This window comes from Pteropus vampyrus, unplaced genomic scaffold (genome assembly GCF_000151845.1).
Source record: "Pteropus vampyrus isolate Shadow unplaced genomic scaffold, Pvam_2.0 Scaffold243, whole genome shotgun sequence".
In the NCBI taxonomy this organism is placed as follows: domain Eukaryota; kingdom Metazoa; phylum Chordata; class Mammalia; order Chiroptera; family Pteropodidae; genus Pteropus; species Pteropus vampyrus.
Window position 1 is genome coordinate 1,520,403 of NW_011889024.1, and position 10,837 is coordinate 1,531,239.

A 10,837-nucleotide genomic window follows, 5' to 3' on the forward strand; every position below is an offset into this window, starting at 1 on the left:
CACCTTTTCACAAACCTGTTGGCTATTTGTATGTCTTCGATGAGATGTCTATTCAAGTCCTTTGCCCATTTTTAATTGAGCTTTTAGTGTTTTTATTGTGTTGTAGGAGTTCCTTATATATTTTGGAAATTAACTCTTCATCAGATATATGATTTGCAAATATTTTCTCCCATTCCGTGGGGTGCTTTTTTACTATATTGTTTCCTTTACTGTGCAGAAGCTTTTCAGTTTGATGTTGTTTATTTTTGCTTTTGTGGCCTGTGCTTTTGGTGTCATATTTGTGAAAATATTGCCAACACCAATGTCATGAAGCTTTTTCTCTATATTTTCTTCTAGGAGTTTTACAACTTCTGGTCTTATGTTTAACCTTCTTTGAGCTGCTTTTCGTGTGTGGTGTAAGATAAGGGTCCAATTCCATTCCTTTGCATGTGGATATTCAATTTTCCCAACACCATTTATTGATGAGACTGTCCTTTCCCATTGTATATTCTTGGCATCCTTGTTGAAGATCAGTTGACCCCAGGTGTGTGGATTTATTTCTGGGCTCCTTATCCTGTCCCACTGGTGTGTATGTCTGTCTTTACACCAATACCACACTGTTTTAATTACTTTAGCTTTATAATATATTTTTATTACACAAAAAAGTCAGGCAGTCTGATGCTTCCAGCTTTGTTCTTTTATTCCCCCCAATATTGTTTTGGTTCTTTGGAGTCTTCTGTAGTTTCATATGGATTTTATAATTGTTTTCTATTTTGGTAAAAAAAAAAAGTCATTGAGATTTTAAGAGAGAGTACATTGAAACTATAGATTGCTTTGAGTAGTACGGACATTTTAATAACATTAAAGATTTATACAGTGAAAACTACGAAACATTTATGAAAGAAATTAAAGAAGATACAAATGAAAGGTCTTCTTACATTTTTAAACATAGCAGAAATTGTTCTTAGCATGGTTTAGTTCACAATGGTGTCTCAAGTTTAATTCTTTCAACGGGGATATGCTTTGTGTGCATATCAAATATATGGGAACTTTTTCACTCTTCATGACCATTTTTCTTGAAACACACAGTCCTCTGAACTAGATTTCATTTTCTACTTTTGATTGAGATCAGGGAACAAGAAAAGTTTACTTTCAAGAAATGCAACAGAGGAATTGTTACGATAAATGACAACTTGTGCCGAGACCCGGGGCCGGGGGTCTAGCCAGGTGAGGACTGAGTTTCCCTGGACAGCGTGTGCCCTGCACAGAGAGCAGAACTGCTTCCCGCTCCTAGTCGACCACTGTCATGAAAGAATTGAAATAAAAATAAGAGAATATTTCAAGAAATACTAGAAATACAAATTTTTTTAATGCAACTTCCTGATTTTTCCATGGTTTTCACCTAATTCTAATTTAAAAACAATATCACATAAGTCCAAACAAAACATGTCTGCAGGATAAACGTGACTGCAGAAGAAACTATTTTCAGACGTCTGTTCTTGAATCTTTTCCACTTGTGTTGATCTCTCTTGTGAATTTCTGATTCGTAATCCAACTGCTAGACACCTAGATATGTCCCAGGTGTCAGATGAACTCATCCTTCCCACCCCTCCCCCCAAATCCGCTCCCACTCCTGATTCATAATTTTAATGAATGATCCCGTCATCCACCCAGTTCCTTAAGCTAGCAATTCATTGTCCTATTCTCATCTCTCGCAATCTAATCACTCATTGATTTCTGAGGACTTGACCTTGAAAACTGTTTCTCAGATAAACCCGGCCGCCTCTATCCCTACCACCACTTCCCCAATTAAGGCCCTCGTTATCTCCCACATAAACCACGGCATCAAGCTCCCAACTCTTCTTCCTGTTTCAATTCTTATCCTTTCGAGTCTCTCTCCTCCACACGGACCGTATCTCTCCCTCTCTTTGCACAGAAAAATCAATGCCTCTCCTCCTCTGCTGGATGAAGTTTAAGACGCTTAGCACGCCATTTATTTCAAGTCTCCCTCTTCATGGCTCTACCTGTCTCTTGGGTGTCATTTCCTGCCACGCAGTTTGGGCTCAGGAGGAAACACTTAATGTTCCGGGCACACGCTGTCTATTTCATGCTCTGACGTTGCTCATGCTGCTCTCTTTGCCTGGAGTAGCTTCACTCACCCTTCTTTTGTCTGGCTAATACCTACTCATCCTTTAAGAACTCACTGAGGCATCACCTCTTCCAGGAACCCTTCCTTGACCTTCTCAATTTCCTTTCTCCTTCCTGAAAACCCCAAGCTTATCTCTACCTATAGTTTTTCACAGCATGTTGTACTGGTTGTATGTTTCCTACGGTGAGCTGCCACAGGACAGAGCCTGGGTTTTTAAATGTCCGCACTTCCAGCACCTAGCACAGCATGCGCCACATTATAGATACTCGATGCATTTTTGCCAAATAACTCTGAGTTTTTGTGTATATTGGGGTGAGGGCCAGTTAGGCAGGCTATCCCCTAGCCGAGAACTGGCTCCTGGGGTCAGTTCTCTTAAATTATTTCTACATCTTACAGTTTCTTTCCTATGTCCACTTCTTGTTCACTTTAGTTGTGCTATCTGAAAACATTTATTGAGCACCTACTATCACATGCCAGGTAGTAGACAGGACCTGGCTATTTGAACAATTGACTCAGGGTGGCGTGGCAGGAAGGGCTTGAACTTTCAAGTCAGAAATACCTGACTTCGAATCTGTTAGACTTTGAGCAAGTTCTTTTACATCCCTAAGCCTGAGTCCCCTTAGTTGCAAAATGATGGAAGAATATGTCTCAGAATTGTTTTGAAGATTAAATGGAATAATAAGGGAAGCTATTTGAACGAGCCTGGCATACAGTAAGTGTTTAGTACATTTTAGTTCCTCCTCTGTTCACTTCAAGGAGCTCACACAGAAGTTTCTCCAAAGGCTCCGGGATTTGTTCACATCAGTTGTCATGGAAACGGCAGTGTCCTGTGGACGCTGCTCTGTAAGCCGGGACTGCTGGTTGACGTCCTCCCGATAAGGAGGCTCATGGAAGAAGGGGGAGGTGGATGTGAAGAAACTCTTACACAAAAGCGTGAATCTTTTCTGGTTAAAATAATACAGCTCTTCTTTCCCGTCTTCGTCCCGGCCCCCACTCCTTCCCCGTCAATGTTCATCCCCATCGCTGTTCTCCTTTATGCCTCAGCTTCCTTCCTGACTCAGCTCTCTAAAAACCTCTCCTGAATAATATTCAAAGCTGCTTCTGCATCTGCTTTTGGCCTCAGCCAATTAGCCCTCATTGTAAGGTTGTAATAAGCTTCCCGGAGAAGTGGCACAATTGTTGTGTGCTTTTATTTGGTGCTGCTTCCTACCACTATGCGGGGAATGTAACAATACCCCCCTCATGCCTTGCTGAAAGCAGCCTGGGTTTGAAAAGCTTTCAGAAGGGCCATCTGCCATCCCCTCAGCCAAGCAGAAGATCAGACGGGAGGCCCTGCATTAGTTAGCACTCCAAGTAAAAGGTATCAAGGGCCTGGACTCCTTTTCATCTTCCCCTCCGTTATAATACGGGCTAAAGAAGGAAATAGACTTGTAGCTCCCCAGCTGGGAGACACACTGAGCCCTAGCAGGAGTCCTGTCCGTGAAAAGCGAGCAGGCCTTTCTCTTCTGGTGGTGAATGGAGCCAGTGTTTGCAGCCAGCACCGAGCTCCCTAGTGTCTGCTGCACCGCTGTTAATGGCTTTGCCAGATTACGCTGGACCTCTTGGGAGGACGCTGTGCGGATGAGAGTCCCAGAGCGGGGCCATCGCTCACTAAGTACACGAGGATGAGGCGAGTGTCCGCCGCGTGGGCGGTCGGGAGCGGGGGCAGTCTAGCGGCATCTCCTCGATTTATGCCCTCCAACGAATTTGGCCACAAATATTCATTTAAAAGAGTATTCAAACATCCTTACGAATATCAAAATAGATCATCTCGAGTATGGTAGAAATTTCTTTTTTAGTGGAACTGAACGGGTACATTCATTGCACCAGCAAGAGCAGGAAATTTCAGCAAATCTTGATTGGCATTTGAGATCCATGTAAGTATAGATAATGTTATTGGCTGAGTGAAATGTCTGTTCCTGTAAGCTGAAGATAATATGGACGGTGGCACTGAGAATACCTCCTTTGGCCCAGAAAAAAATGTTTTGGAGACTTAACGTAAGAGAGTCAATAAGAAAAAAGGAGATTAACTCCACTTCTCAGGAGCTTCTGAGAGGGGGATGGCTCTAGGGTCACTAATGTGTTGCTAGAAATTGTAAGTGCTCTATCTGTGAAAAAGTCTTCAATCAGAGGAAATCCACTTAACTGAAATAAAGGATCTAGCGGAATGCAAAAACTAGTTTTATTAAACAAGCTTAAGAAATGGAGTGTTAGGGCAGTATCTAAATGTTTTCGGCAATCTAGGGTGTTCTCCAATTTCCTCGTCAAAGTCTTACTATTTTGACTCTTCCTTTAAAAGACAAACCATCCGTCAGTTGCCTTGTATCGGCAATGTGTTTTTTCTCCTCCGTTAGATTAACCAAAAACGGGGAGGAAGAGTTTTCTATGTTAAAGGTATATGAAATCATCATAATTGTGCTAATTTCTTTTTTCTAGAAAAAACATCTAAAAGAGATCCAGAAACTCAGGGTGAAGTTTATTTGCCTGAGCTCATGAGCCAAAGAGGTGCTGCCCTTTCTGTGCCCTCTTCCTGTTGGAAAGGGGGCCAGGTGGCTCTCCCCCACACCCCCGCACCCGGCACTTCACTGTATAAAGGCCCCGTCGCGTTGGACTGGCTTTAGACACACCGCGCCGGCCCCCGCCCCCAAAACAGGCCTCCTACTTGCCTGGCCTGTTTAGAGTTTGAGGGTCAGAGCCTCTAGAAATGCTTGGGGTTCCCCCTGAGAAATGCTTGGGGTTCCCTAGAAATGCTTGGGGTTCCCCTGAGAAATGCCTTCAAGGTTCTCTTTGGACCTTCAAAGAGAAGATGGAGTGGAGAGAGGACGAGTGGAACTCTGAAAGAACGGGGCACACTGAATGAACCAGCTCCAGCCATGCTCCTCAACCCTACGAATAAAAATTTTAAATGATCCAAAAGCTGGGAGTGACCCTCCCGGGACTCAGGCGTGCTCCAATCGCAGACGCAGAGTTGCTGTGCAAGCTGATCCAGAAAGGCGTGTTTTGCGTTCACAGGCGCTTCAGGGTTCGTTTTCCGTCCTCAGCGTTGGGCTCAGGAGGGACTCGGTGGCGGCCTGCATGGATGCTCCACCAGCCTTCTAGGATGCACGCCGCCCACGGCCACCTCCTTTCAGCCCTCACCGGCTTTCGTCCCCATTTAATCATTGTTCCCTTGTTTCTCCTCGCGGGAGTTTCATCGTCAGCTGAATGACTCTGGCCCAGAGCACTTGGCTGTGCACATGCGCGGGTCTCTCGTTGCTGGTAGCATGACATCGGTCAAAGCGGTTTGAAAAAGCCTGCATTTCGAAACACATTCTTCTTCTCTTATCACTCAGAATCTTCACTACCTTTTCTCAGTAGATGAAAGACTATTATTATTTGTTCACCCATGTGATTACTTGGCTTTCATTTTCATTCTTGGTGGCAAGGTTAGTGTCATGATAACTATGTAGGAAGCTTCATTTATAATAATACTTAGAAGATTTTTTCAACAAGGCTTCTTATCTTTTTTTTTATTTAAAAAATTTAAATGGCTTGAGCTTCATGATATTTAATGTTCCTCAACTTAAACAGCAGATCCTGTCCTTTCTGCTTTAAAATAGTGCAACAATAGAATATGTCAATAAGATACAACTGATATACGATTTGAGAGACCAGTCACAGTTGGCAGTGATTCTTGGCCCCTAAACACTGAATTTCTCGGCCAATGACCTTCTGTAAAGTATTTAGTGATCACTGAGCATATAACTGGCCAAGAAGAACCTATCGTTCAAGGAATCATTAGAAAGCAGGTTTTGCAAAATGTTTTTACTAACACAAACAGTAACTCTTTTATTGGTCCATTTTGTAAATTGGGACATTATCCTTTTCCCATGATATGTCATCACTTGACTCTGAAAGGAATTAGGCAAATTTATAGCTAACTGATCACTTTTTACGATCCAATCCATAGCAAACTGATCATTTTTTTAATAGCAAACTGTGTGTGTCATATTTCTTTCATGTTCTAATGATCACATCTTGAAGAGTTTTGGGGTTTTATTTATTTATTTATTTATTTTTGGAAGGCAGAAAAACTAAAGCAGGTGTTGGAGAAAGATGATTAATCAGCTGTCACTCTGGTTTTCCTATAGATTCTCGACTCTGATGATGATTAGAAAATCGGTTGGTTTCTTTAGAAATCCTAGTTAACTCTTTGGATACTTGATACTATCTAAAAAGTAACCCATCACTCATTACAAATAAAACTGAGAGCGACCCAAAATTAAATATTTGGAATAATCCCACATTTTATTAACTATTCATGCATCTCTTGGATGAATAATGATAAGGACAAACATTCATTGAGAACTTATTACATATCAGGCACTGTGCTAAGAACGTCATATTCTTTATCTCATTTAACCCTCACAAGTATCATGTGATAAATATTATTCCTGTTTTTCAGATTGAAAACTGGGGCTCAGAAAGATTTAGTAGCTTGTACAAAGCAGAGCCGGGACTCCAGCCCAGGACCGAGTGGCTCCAAAGCCTTTGTCGAAAGGAAATGCATCAGGAGAGAAATTACTAGACAGATAACAAAACTGCTTTATGCTGACTAGGGAGGAGCAATAAGGTGCCTGCATTGCAGGTATTGAATAATGAAATATGGTCCCCTAGTTATGTTATGATGTCAGTGTTTCAAAAATGTAATCATAGACTCAGAGGGCGAGGAGAGCCCCAAAGTCTCTCTGACAATATTCGAATATGTTTAGACAAGAAAGGTAGAATATAAAATGGTATCTAGGATGTGATTACAACCATGTGAAAGTGATTTATATGGACTAGGATGGGGAGAGAAATTGAAAAAATGTATTTATTAGCGTGAAGGGATAATAGGTTATTACATTTTCATGTTATTGTTATACAATAATTTTTTTCCTAAAAAACGATATTAACATTAGAGTTTCTCTGATATGTGAAAGTAAGATATCAATCCCAACGTGAGTGCTGATTTTGAGAGGCGTGTGAGAACACCAGGGCGAAGATTGGGACATCGATCAAAACATCACTACTGCCTTTTGCAGTTTCAGTGATGCATACAAGAAGTTGTCCTAGAAAAATAAAATAGAAAGTGGCACATTTAGTTATAGGACACATAAGCCACAGAGGGTGGGAAGCAAGGGAGACAGGACAGAAATTGTAAATGCCACCCTTCAGCATGGTTATATCTTATTTGTTTTAACTTTAGTTTTAGATTGAAACAATCACAACTACTGAAAATTTGCAAGTACGCCAAAAAGATTTTTTTTTCCTGAATGATTTGAGAGTAAGTTGCCAAACCAATGCCCTGTCACCTCTGGATACCTGAGTGTGTATTTCCTGCAAACAAGCACGTTCTCCCTCACGATCACAAGAAAGCCAACAGAATCAGGAAAACAACATCATACATTACTATCACCTAATCTTCAAAGTGCATTTTAGTTTCACCAAATTATCTTGACAGTGTCCGTTACAGAAAAGCATCCGGTTCAGAACCATACATTGTATTTACCTGTCATGTCTACCTGTCATGTCGTGTTAGCCTCCTCCGATCTGGAGCAACTCCTCGATCCTTACTTGACTTCGATGACCTTGATGCTTTTAAAGACTGTTGGGTAGCTATTTGGTAAAATGTTTCTTAATATCGAAAAGTTGGCAAGAATAAAAATCACAGAAGTGATGCGTCCTTCTCACTGCACCTGATGAGTGAAACATCATCTATTCATCCCTTCACTAGTGAGGTTAACTTTGATGCCTTGATTATGGTGGTGTCTTAGTAATGCTTTTTTTTTTTTAAATATTTAGCACGTACTTTGGGGGGAGATATTTTTAGACTGTGTAAATATTCCATTTCAATGCTACCAAGGAAAAAGCATACTCCACAAATGAAAAACAAACAAACAAATACTAGCCCTAGCAGAATTTATATGTGAATGAACAGTTAATAAGACTCAGCGGCAATATTTTTTAACTATCCAGCAATATGCAAATTATAAGTGCTTAAACTAAATTTATCTAGCCAAAGACTTCCTTCCATTAACTTAAAATAATAAAATTTAAAGTTTTCAAAAATTGTTTTCAACTCAATTTAGTGAGGTGTTGCTTTATCTCCAAACCCTTAAGCCAACAACACAATAGTGAGGTAGTCAGTGGCTGGAGCAGAGGAGCAAAGTGTGCAAAGGTCAGGCCACGAGATCAGGATGGACAGAAAATAAGGGAAGAGAACCTAGGACAGCACAGATGAGAGAGAGAGAAGGTAGAAGGCAGGGAGTACAGAGCGAGGCTGGAGGCGGGAAACGAGGCCACGGAGGGCAGTCAAGAAAGGGTAAAAGACAAGGTACAGAGGACCAGAGTGGATAAGAAAGATTCCTGGAGGGAATGAGGAAGAAGAGAAGGCACATATAGTACAATGAGGTAAAGATGCTACTGTGAATTTACTTCCATTAGAATGCTGAAAATGAATCAAGATGGTGTTTTTCTCTAAACAAATGTAGGGGAAAGGGTTATGAGAAATAGTATAGTGAAATGACAAGGACAGCTCTACTGTGTACCACCATTTGTCAAGGTGGTATACCTGCTCCGAAGAAGTTGAGATCATAATTTTAACGTGAGTCTTGAATTTGAGATCCATGTGAAAATATCAATGTTTGGTTTATACACACCTTGTCTTCTGAAACAAATTAAAGTTAACAAATTTGTGAATATCAGCCCCGTGGTCGTAGGAACACAAGTCATCTACACCGGCCTGTGGAGCATGTACTGTCTACACCAGCCCTCCATCCAGAGGCCATGCCCTGCCATAGGAGCTCAGCTTGCAGCTCAAAGCAGACACACTGAAGTTACAGCCTGAACTGAGTGCCTGGTACATAGTAGGCTCTCACTCAATATTTGTTAAATAGTTAAATGAATAAAGGAATATTCCATTTTTTCCTTGTTGGTCATCTTTTCCTATCTCACTTTTGGAGACTAATTTATAAAAGAAGAAGAACTTAAGTCAATATAAGAGAATTTTAATAACTCAAGGCACTAGGAACAGAATCTCTACACACTTGATTAAAGAACTACATAGAAAAGATTTCAAAATACTATGTAGCTCTTCCTCTCTTTCTCTAAGAGTATACTGAGGTACAACCCACTCGATAAATTAGAAAACCATGAGTCTGTTCTCAAACAGACAATTGTTTTATGTGAAATAGAATACACGGTCTCAAAATATCTCCCCCCAAAGTACATGCTAAACATTAAAAGAAAAAGCATTACTAAGACACCACCATAATCAAGGCATCAAAGTTAACCTCACTAGTGAAGGGATGAATAGATGATGTTTCACTCATCAGGTGCAGTGAGAAGGATGCATCACTTCTGTGATTTTTATTCTTGCCAACTTTTTGATATTAAGAAACATTTTACCAAATAGCTACCCAACAGTCTTTAAAAGCATCAAGGTCATCAAAGTCAAGTAAGGATCGAGGAGTTGCTCCAGATCGGAGGAGGCTAACACGACATGACAGGTAGACACGACAAGTAAATACAACGTATGGTTCTGAACCAGATGCTTTTCTGTAACGGACACTGTCAAGATAACTTGGCGAAACTAAAACGCACTTTGAAGATTAGGTGATAGTAATGTATGATGCCGTTTTCCTGATTCTGTTGGCTTTCTTGTGATCGTGAGGGAGAACGTGCTTGTTTGCAGGAAATACACACTCAGGTATCCAGAGGTGACAGGGCATTGGTTTGGCAACTTACTCTCAAATCATTCAGGAAAAAAAAGAATCTTTTTGGCGTACTTGCAAATTTTCAGTAGTTGTGATTGTTTCAATCTAAAACTAAAGTAAAACAAATAAGATATGACCGTGCTGAAGGGTGGCATTTACAATTTCTGTCCTGTCTCCCTTGCTTCCCACCCTCTGTGGCTTATGTGTCCTTTAACTAAATGTGCCACTTTCTGTTTTATTTTTCTAGGACTTTTTGTATGCATCATTGAAACTGAAAAAGGCAGTAGTGATGTTTTGATCGATGTCCCTAATCTTCACCCTGGTGTTCTCACACGCCTCTCAAAATCAGCACTCACGTTGGGATTGATATCTTACTTTCACATTATCAGAAAATTTATTTTGAATCCATTTCGCCACTAGAGGTCACCAGTGTACCATCTCACAGAGAATACCTAAAAGTGATCAAGTCACAGCAGTTCACTATCTATAGCCTCTAAATGGCATTCATGGTTTATTTTTATTTTATTTATCTTATTTTTATTTTTAGTCTTTTAGTGTATTCTGACTATCTCTTGAGAGTTCTCAGAGACATATTTTATGATGAGATGACATCGGTTGTCACTCTCGGTGATATTCCATGTGTGCCTAATGTTCTGTGTGAAGAGCCACGACTGGAACCATAAGGGAACATTACTTCTCATCGGGATGTGACAAGTGGCCGTAAGAGAATTTGAGAGAAAGTAATGTGAGCTCTGAGGTGAAAAGACACTGTGGAGACCCAATATTATTCTCTCAAGTTCCACAGACACGCCTGCTTTTTTATGAGATAGAGAAAGTAAGATTCAGAACAGAACATTCATTCATTCAACCAGTATTTATGAACACACATGTGCTTGGTGACGAGGCTGCATTAATGAACATGAGTAGGTGCCCT

The 10,837-nt window shown here is 40.7% G+C and overlaps 1 protein-coding gene and 1 long non-coding RNA gene across 3 annotated transcripts in view; one reads left to right on the forward strand and one right to left on the reverse strand.

Moving 5' to 3' along the window:
* The window catches only part of LOC111729023, a 38,656-nt gene that overhangs the window by 14,488 nt on the left and 13,331 nt on the right, over nucleotides 1–10,837 (reverse strand). The window contains exon 3 of one of the 2 annotated variants that reach the window (XR_002776052.1): nucleotides 929–1,280. The exons of the other annotated variant lie outside the window; for it this stretch is intronic. This is a non-coding gene — a long non-coding RNA (uncharacterized LOC111729023). Of the gene's footprint in view, nucleotides 1–928; nucleotides 1,281–10,837 lie in introns of those variants that run through there. 2 annotated transcript variants of the gene reach the window in all.
* Nucleotides 1–10,837, forward strand: part of SCOC (short coiled-coil protein) — a 34,443-nt gene that overhangs the window by 4,788 nt on the left and 18,818 nt on the right. The window lies entirely within an intron of this gene.